Below are 9,837 nucleotides of genomic sequence, written 5' to 3' on the forward strand. Positions count from 1 at the left end.
TTTCTTTTGATGCTTTCAACATCCTTGTCAAGCCTTATCCTGTGTTTGAGTGCAGCCAACCAAACACCATGCGGGGTCCCTTTGACATCCTCCTGTTGTTAAAAGGACTGCAAACTTAATAAATACTACATGAGGCCATCTGATTACTGTAATTTCTGTGCTGCAGCATCATGACATGTTTTGTTATCTGACACCGTAAAGCAAAGTCACAGAAAACGTCTGTAGCCTGTTGTTTTTTCAAAATGGCAGTACTTGACCTCGGTTGTAAAGGTTGATAATGAGCTATGTATAAAGTGATCATTTTACAGATGAGAATCCTTAAAAAGAACATATTTAGTTTTGCCTTTTACAAGCTCAGTTGTCTCAATCTGATCTGCCATGTGAGTCCTTCATTTTTACATGTCTCCACTATTGGTCACTACTTTTGAAAAGCTGCCTTTTTTGTGGTGGAAAACAGGCTTCTCTGGTTGGAAGGCCAGAATGGACAGAAAAAGGTATTTAAAAATGTATTAGCATTAGCGTGAACATGGTTTCAGAGAGATACTTAAGTGGAATGACTACAGAAATCAATTTTGAAGACATTACATCAGATTAGAGGACCATTATTGACAACTTTTCATTTTCAGCTACTAGTTTGGTGAAAATAATCTCATAAGGGTTGACTTATATTTGGTGAATGGTTCACTTTTCTTTAAGAATATATTTAAATTGTAATGTTTTTAAAGTTAATTTGATACATGTGATTATATAGCAGGGATATTGCAGTTACTGTTTGATATATTTATCATTCTGAAAAGAAAGCCTTTTCATCGATTGTTCTGAACATTTTTTTTTTTTTGCATGTTAGAAATGATAACAACAGGAAATGTTGTCTCCCTCGTCTTACACTCTTCACAAACATAACATTTGGCATTAGGCAACAAAAGGCCAGACAGCATGACAGCAAGGACAAAAAGAGCGACAAGATCCATCGATCTGTCCCTCTTCTGCTCCTTCTTTTTCTGCTTCGGAACATTCCTGCTGTGTTCACCCAATCCTGCAGTGTGGCACTGTCTGCAGAAAACCATTGGAAAACCATTAGATTAATACTTTTTCTGTCATATTCTCTTTTCTTGGGTGCTTTTATGATAGTGGACTTCTTCCCATGATTCCTTTTAGGTTTATAGACCACAACAAGCCTAGTTTACTTATAGAGACATACCTTCAGTATGTCAGGTGTTACAAATGTACAGCTTCATTTTTCCAATTCTATTGACAAACCATTTATTGCACCCAATGTGGGAAATTGTAGATTAAATATTGATTTTTTGTCACCTTGATTCCAGCACTAGAAAGAGCCTGAAGAAAGACCTGCAGAGGCCAGTATGGGTCACAGTGAAGAGGCAACAGCCAGCTGTGACCTTGATCCATTGTCACAATCACAACATACCATGTCATATCTCAAACCTACCTTATAAATCAGTCAGTGTATCATAAATCAAATATGTGACTATATAAATAAATCATAAATGTTATGTGACACAGAGTAAAGTACTTGATGCACTTTTAGGCCAAAAGCAAGGCAGTATGTGACACAGTTGAACGGATGTACCCTGTTGATTGCACAACAGTATTTTTTCCCCTCCCTACTTTATTTTGTTTAGCTTTTCTTTTCTGTCTTAACTTAAACGCAGACTTTCAAAAGCTATCAATCGTGAAATAATGAATAAAAAGCATCTGAAAATGATCAGAAAAACTGTGTGTACATGCTGTGCAGGCTGCTACTTTTGACTTCTGGCACTTCTTTACTCAAATTCAAACACTTCTTATACCCCAATTAAAGATATAACCCGATGAGATGAAGGCAGGCAGCAGACTGTGCCCTGCTGTCTCCAAATCATGATTTAAAACATCAACATCACTGAGCAGCAGAGGGAACGGGAGGCCACTGGAAATATGGTTACCTGTATTATATTAATACCCACTTCAACTCCTCAGACAATTTCATGTGTAAGTTTATGCGTCTTACACAAACCAGAATTACAGTCTCACAGTTCTGTGCCTCCGCGCAACAGTGAAGTTGCACCTCAAGTTTACATGCATGTCTGTAAAAACATGGATGCGTCACACACATCTGTCACAAAGTATGAAACTGGGCACCAGTGACAGAGAAAAGCACCAAACACCAGTTTATTAGATCCAAATCTTTTGTGATAAGGAATCATACATGTGAAGGCAGTCAGTGAAGGCAGTAAAATTAGTTCACTGAAAACACACAATAATCTAAGTCCATAAAGCTAAGCAGAGTCAAAACCCAGATAAGCAAACACAAGAAAAAGGCTGGAGAGCATAAACACACCATGGTGACGATGACAATCTGACAGATGAATGGGGGAAACACTGGACCTTAAATAAACAAGGGCCGATTACTGACTACACACGGGTCAGTGAAATAAGCCACAGGTTAAACACACGCAGTAATCAAAAAAGGCACGGCAGGAACTGGAAACAAACACATGAACATAAACTTGACTGAGTATCACAACATCTTCCCACCAGCAGCACAGAACACCTATACATTCAGCACAGTTTAAAGGTATATAAAATATACGCCTCACCAATTCAGAATCCAACCAAATATCTGATGAGATGTGATGCTGAGTAATGGCCAGAAAAGTGTTTTTGCAGAACATTATATTACAGTGAAGTTGACCTTTGACGTTTCGGATATAAAATGTCATCACGTTATGATTTTATCCTATTAGACATTTATTTGAAATTTTGTCATAATCATAGCATGAATTCATGTGGCCAAAAACATGTTTTGTGAGGTCATAGTATCCTTGACCTTTCACCGTTGAACACCAAAATCGATTCAGTTCATTGTTGGGTCAAAATGGATGTTTGTGCCAAATTTAAAGAAATTCCCTCAAGGCATTCTTGAGATATCACGTTAACGAGAACTGGACGTACCTAGGGATGGACAGACAAACCAAGAAAATAATTCCCTCTGGCCGCAGCTATCACCTGTGCGGAGGTATAAAAATGGCTTCTTTTTATATTTGCTGAAACTGTCAGTATATCCTGACAGTAATGCACGACACAAAAAAATCCTCTTGCTCCACTGTCACTGTATTAGACTCTTCTTGGCTCTGATTGGTTGTTTTTGTGGTTCTTACAAATGTCATTAAGAGAACTATGAGGAGCCAGGTTAAATGTTGTATATTACTGTCAGGATTTAGTGAGGGATTTAGAAAATTTGACAAATAGTTATTTTCTATAAAAGATACCTACTGTAGTTGGAAGTGCATAAAACTGACATGAAAGTGACATTCTTGATAATCCTAATTACCAAAATCTCAGCCCAGAAACATAACCACTCAGCGGTATGTATGTGGTTCATCACAATTTGTCTCAACAGGGATGGGATTTTTATTTAATGTTTCTGTTTTTAGTCTTTAACAAACATCATTTCCCATATATTAAATGTCACCCACTCAACAGAATGAGGTGCGTCTGGTGGCGAGTCACATGGTCACAGCTAGTTCAGACTATCTGTAATAGCAGGACAAAAGGTGGCCTTTTCAGAAAGACCGATGACAGAAATACTAATGAGAGATTGCATTGATTCACAGGAGCAAGCAGAACAAGCTAGTAGCGGCACAGGACTTCAGCTCTGTGTTGTGAAGAAACATCAATAAATTTATAACTTTTATCAACTTCTATTGGCCAGTGGGGATACATCAACAGCCACAAGACAAGTGGCCAGTAATGGATGCAAATATGAGGTACGTTTCACAACTGTACAAGAAAGCTAACGACTCAAAGAGAAACATGAAGTCGCAACACAGAAGGTACATTTAAACTATGAAGCACTTAAAATACCTTCTTGTTTGTGTCGGTGTATGCGGCCTGCCACAAATTGTGCCCCAGGGGTTTGCTGGAGCATCCATATAACTGTCTGCACAGGCAGTGTATAGGCCAAGCAGAAAGCAGCCACTACATGGTGGATTCAGGGTTCAGTCAGAGGATTTTTGCCAATTATGTAAGCTGGTGACAGAAAATTTCATCACAAATCTCCAAGAAATTACTTGTGCTAGGATGGACTTCTACTGGGGATTTGGCTGTGCACAGACAGATGTAGATTTGTTGGTCATTTTTTAAACAAAGTTTAAAAAACAAAATTCTGGTATGACTGAAAGAAATATTTTAAAAATATGATTTATTTTTATTTTTTTATTTTGTCTTTTTATGCAAAATTATTGCAATTACTGATCTTTTTGGCCACTAATTATAATAATAATAATAACTTTATTTAAGACATGACAATGTATGTTGTTGTTCCAAGCATAACAAGCATCACTGCGCACTTGCCGCGCTTACTGATGAATGCTATTGCAGGTCCAGACTAAACCATTTTGGTGACAGGGCCCTCAGAGATGTTCCACTATTTTTTTATATAAAGTTAAATCTTTTAACAAATCTATACAGCCAATTTTAATATATTTATGGCACTAATTATTTTGACATAAAAAAAATTAAAAACTGCAACAACAAAAAAACAAACAACAACTTATTAGCAAACACAGATGAAGATTACAATAAAGCAAAAATAATAAGAATAGTTAAGTAGCAGATGACCTATATTTTGATGAAAATAAAGGAATTTATACCATAAACTAATGCAGAAAAGCAAATAATGAAATGGGAAATTTTACTGGAATGCAGGTGATAAGGTCTTTGACACTCAATCATTCCTGGCAGAGGACCCCCAACTCCCCCAATATTGAAACAAAACTGGCACCCTTGAGCAAACAGCTGCTTATTTCCAAAATCAGCAGTTATCATTCATTTGAAGTTGTGCTTCTGGCCACCAGATGAATATAACTCCATTATTCACTCTGCTTCAGCTCTTGTTTGGTCTATGAACTCCTGAGGGAAATATCTGGCTCTTCAGCTGCTCTGGTATGTTCACTACCTCGTCGCTAACTGTATCTGTTTGCTGTTTGGTGCTGAGCATACAGTGTGCAGTGGGTTTTTACAGTTTTTCCAATCAAAAAAATGAGCTGCACACTTGAGTGATGATTCTCTTTTGGTTCATGACAACAAGCCACCCCTATCACATTGTTTCCACATTGCCATTTAATACATTGTTATTGTAAAAATATCAGTCATCTCTGCTTTAATGATCTGTCAATGCTGAGAACGCTGAGAGTAAAATCATCTCTTAATATTATTCATATCCTGATTCATCCATTTTCGGGGGACATTTGAGTGACTCGATGTTTTGACTTGACTGGTGAGTCGAGTAAAGACTGTATCACACTCCAGTTCTTTTTTTTTTTCAAAAGGATTAAGACAAACAGAACGGAGCTCTGGGTTAATGTGAACACACTTAGAGATGTGAGTGAGTCACTCGCTAATGAATAGTTTCTCTCCTGAGGGGCCTGAAAGTTTAATTTTGCCAGGAGACAGAGACGAGGCTTTTGTTTGGTGGCATAGAAACAGGTCCGTCTGTTGGACAACAGTTGGCGTAATGAACAGGTGACGTCAACACCGCAGACTCGTGGGACTTTTCCCGTAGGGCCTGGAGGTGGGTGGAGGAGGAGGAGGAGGTGCAAAGCCACCAGACAATGAGGAAGAAAAAAGAAAATAAAATCAAATAGATATTTATTACCAGTAAAATATATGTTAAAGCTCCTAAATATTCTGCATTTGATGGCCAAAGAAAAACAAGCGTGATAAAAGGTTGCTCAAATTCCTAATTAGTCGACCTTTTTTTTCTCTATTGGAGTTGTTTCCTTCTTATGCTTCCTTACTTTCCATCTTCTGCACTTATTATATCATAGATGGCATGTGCTGACATAATACTTTTAATTTAATGTGATCATTTCAAACAAGGAAAACAGAACAAAAAATCATGAATAAACGGGCATGTTTTGATGGGACTTTAATTAGTTACATATATTGTCTTTTGTATATTACCTCATATTGTCATGTATCTGCAGAAGTAAAAGGGACAGACCCACACCCACATACGCCCCATGAGTTATGATCTTTATACTGGAGTTATGTTTTCAGCATGATCCAAAACATGTGAACTATTTGCTTCATTGCTCTCATCATTATCTCGCCATCAACTCCTCCCTTGCTTGATCACACAGGCGCTGTGCTCCAAAAGTTGTTCAACATGCCCTCGTTCACCGCCCCTCGGCACCTGCCCTCAGGGAATTCCCGTTGCCACCTTAAAGGCCATTCCAATTGTCTGTAAAACTGAAAAGATCTAAGTGAGATCAACTCTCAGAGGGCTGAGGGAGCACGTGAACGACGATGGTCAATTCAGGGGTCTATATCACCCACAATGCATTGCAGTTATGCATGTGATGCAAGAAAATACATCCATTGTTAGGAGGCAGTAATAAGTAAAACTCCAGTTACACCACAGAAGATGAATAAACTGGTCAAATAATTAAAAAATAAGATTAATTACATCCACTATCTGACATGCTTTTCATTTTCACTTTTTCTAATATATCTTAGAGATCTGTATGGGTAGGCTGTGTGTACAGAATTACTTGTCTTGTCTATCAGCAGATAGTTGCATACTGAAAACTACCACATAGGCTAATTAGTTGCAGTTAATGTTCAGGTGCACTATTGCACTGTTCAGCTTGTTTTATTTTTGCATTCCCAACATTATCTATAAATGCATGGGAAAAAAATGCAGTTTTGAAAGATATCATAAAGACCTAAAAACAATAGCTATGATAATGTGATGCAGATCACAATCAGAAATGATCAAATCAGAAACTGATGTACCTAAGTGACTGTCGAGTTTATTATCTATCGAAGACACCTTCAGCTCACAGAGAGGAGTCTGCAGGTATTTACTTTAGTTTTGTGCATTTCTGATGATATGTAAATGATTTGTCCCTTTGGAAGCATACTTGTGCTCAAAAAGCGTCTCAGTCTATTGTGTTTTAGCTGTCTGCCTAATGTGAGATATCTTGCAAACAGTGCCACACCTGGCACGTTCAGCACCCTATAGGTCATACTTAGAGGGAGTATAAATGAGTCTTAGGACTAAATCTCAAATAGCAGTCTAAATTAACCGTGGTAGGAACAAAAATGAATTGAATTTTAATTGAAAACACTAAAAGTGTATCCATTATTCCAATGTACAGATCAACAGCACAGCACTGAAAATCACTCAAAAGCTAATCAGCCATAAGAGTGTCTGGGTGATGGTCCCAGGTCCCCATGGAGAAAGGAATGATCACAAGTCCAGAAAGGTCACACCGTTGTTTTTTCTGTCAATAGTCCACTCAAATCAACTCTCACGATTCACTTGGCTTGAGACACAGAAGCAGTGACACATTATGATGAGCAAAAGCATGCGGAGGAAGAGAAATGCAGCTGTCCTCAGGCTGCAAGGACTTCTGGGATATCAGTGACAATGATATTAATATTATTGGTTGTAGCAGAAGTAGTTGTATCTATTGTCCTGTAAACTCCAACTTCAAAGATGCGTTTAATATTTGTTTAATATCTGATGTGTCTGAGTGCACTTTGTGTGTTTTATGGCTACTTTATGTCTGTTTTAATAGGTAGAAAAATATAATTTGATCATGTTACTTAAAAAAGCTCACCAATCATTTTCATTTAAACAGAAAGAAAATTAAGACATTCATGACTTTGATTCTAGGTAAGATGAGGAAAAAGGAGAATTCCTCAAACAATGAGCTGTTTTTATAGCACAGGGTACATCACAGCTATAATTTAGTTGCATTAAAGAAAGGCTACATAATGAATATAAATATTAGGTGTAGAGAGGCCCACGCTGTATGTCAGCTCAGACACACCTGCTCAGATGCATTACCGTCCTTGGCTGGTCAAGAGAGAGCGGGGACTCTCATAAATAAATAAAGAAGGTGAATAATGGTTGTTCATCTCAAAATGGATGCGAAATGCTTGCACAAAAAGGTTAACAGCTTCTAAATAAGGACAGATGTTTGTCATGGTCACTGCATTAGGAGCTCACCAGCAGCAAAGCAGCTACTCAAGTCCAGCCTTGCTTTCAATGAACACAACAGTCTATTGCCTGTCTTTATTGCTTTGTTGCTCTTTTTTTTTCATATTCTTCCAAATCTTTTTTTTTTTACTGATAATCTGCTCTTTTTGCTATGGCAATATATAAAAAGAAACAGGCTATGGACTATACCAGTAATTTCCATGTCAAAATGCAGTAGCCGATGTTATGATTCCCAGTGGTAAATTGATCACCAGAATGGTTATTTGTCATTTTCTGATCTGTTGGATAGATATTTGCTAATTCACACCTCTCTAAAAGATTCTGACAGTAGGGCGATGGCATAAATTAGGGTGGGGGAGGAGACAACAAACAAAAGCACTGGTTGGACTCAAACTGGATCTCTTGGATGGATTGCCATTAAATTTGGCATTCATGTGTCCCTCAGGATGAACTGTAGTAAGTGCTTTGATCCCTTACCTTGTACTCTTGTGTATGTGTAAGCGTGTATCTGTTGAGCGATGGTGGAGGTGTCCCCTTATGTCTGTGGTGAGGAAGGATGGCACTGCCACACAGGGCTGGCTCTCACTCTGGCTTGTTTTTTATTCTGGAGCTGGCATAAAAATCAACAGCATAAAGTCTTCATCAACAGTGTGTTAGGCAACAGGACGCATCCAAGTCTACCTCCAGCTCAGGAGCATTTTCCTTTTTTTCCTGCAAAAAGCTAATATAATAAATATTTTCACTTGGCAATGCTATTATATTCTTTTCACCTGCGCTCTATTTTTAAACAAATATGTGACTATATAGTGGTATCATGTATGCATTTCTGTAGAGCACGCAGAAGGAGGAGCTATTTTATGTTGAACAACTTTAAAATAAACACTTTTCCCCTAAAAATGAATGGAATATAAAACAGAGCATGCATGTAAACCCACTTAAAAAAACAACAACAAAAACATTGATAAAAACATTGTTCACATAAAACACAATATATCAAAAACCGTGAATTACAGGATTCATACAATGACAACATGCGAAACACTTATTTAACATAAACCTACCTAGCATAACAATCAGCAGCACACAGTCTTCACCAAAAGTGTGTTAGGCAACTGCAAGCGTCCAGGTCTGTGTAACAGAGAGCGGAAACATTGGCTCGTGTGAGTTAGCAGCCGCGTCGCTTGCTAACTAGCATTAGCATAAGTAAACAAAGGGAAAGGTATCGATAAAATTACTACTTCTACACATTAGCGTCTGCAACTTTCAGACCACGTTCTAGTAATTCCTATTGTCAAAATGCATGTCACAGACAACTTAAAAGCATTAAATACAAATACTGTAATACCAACATAGCTCACAGGTACCTACCTTCAGCTCAGGAGTATTTTCCTTTGACAAGCACGTACGGTGCGCCAGAAGGAACATTTCTTATGCAGTTGCGTTATTAAACCGCCAGGTGACTCCAAATGATACACATAAAGGACCAGCACATCAATTTTGAGGGAATTCATCATGAGGATATTTCTAACTCTGTTACATATGTCAGATATTTTATTTCACCATTAGCGTTGATTTATCAACAAATACTGTACCTGCAAGGTAGATGATACTTCTATCTGCGCAAGCAGTAATTAGCAGAACGCTAACACACATTGTGAACATGGTAAACCTGCCTTTTAACTTGCTGACTTTAGATTTATCTAAACAAAAAAGCATCACAGAGCTGCTGGAATGGCTGAAGACTTATTGTTGTTGTTGTTTTCTTGTTATGGCCAGTGCAAAATTAATTAAATCAATTAGATTAAAAATCAATCAAATAATTAAAA

At 37.7% G+C, this 9,837-nt stretch overlaps 1 long non-coding RNA gene across 4 annotated transcripts; it reads right to left on the reverse strand.

The window, feature by feature from the left end:
• Positions 1–797: 797 nt before the first annotated feature.
• On the reverse strand, positions 798–9,431 carry LOC121949717. 4 transcript variants are annotated; one of them, XR_006106287.1, is made up of 4 exons: positions 9,380–9,431; positions 9,073–9,139; positions 8,489–8,621; positions 798–1,053 (listed from the first exon to the last, which is right to left on the reverse strand). It is a non-coding gene; the product is annotated as an uncharacterized LOC121949717 (long non-coding RNA). The 4 variants fall into 4 exon arrangements; XR_006106285.1 differs by lacking the exon at positions 798–1,053 and adding an exon at positions 5,245–5,566; XR_006106286.1 differs by lacking the exon at positions 798–1,053 and adding an exon at positions 5,245–5,566 and having other exon boundaries at positions 9,073–9,199; positions 9,380–9,410.
• Between the last annotated feature and the right edge of the window lie 406 nt (positions 9,432–9,837).

The sequence above is a fragment of the Plectropomus leopardus genome, chromosome 11, assembly GCF_008729295.1.
Source record: "Plectropomus leopardus isolate mb chromosome 11, YSFRI_Pleo_2.0, whole genome shotgun sequence".
Classification (NCBI taxonomy): domain Eukaryota; kingdom Metazoa; phylum Chordata; class Actinopteri; order Perciformes; family Serranidae; genus Plectropomus; species Plectropomus leopardus.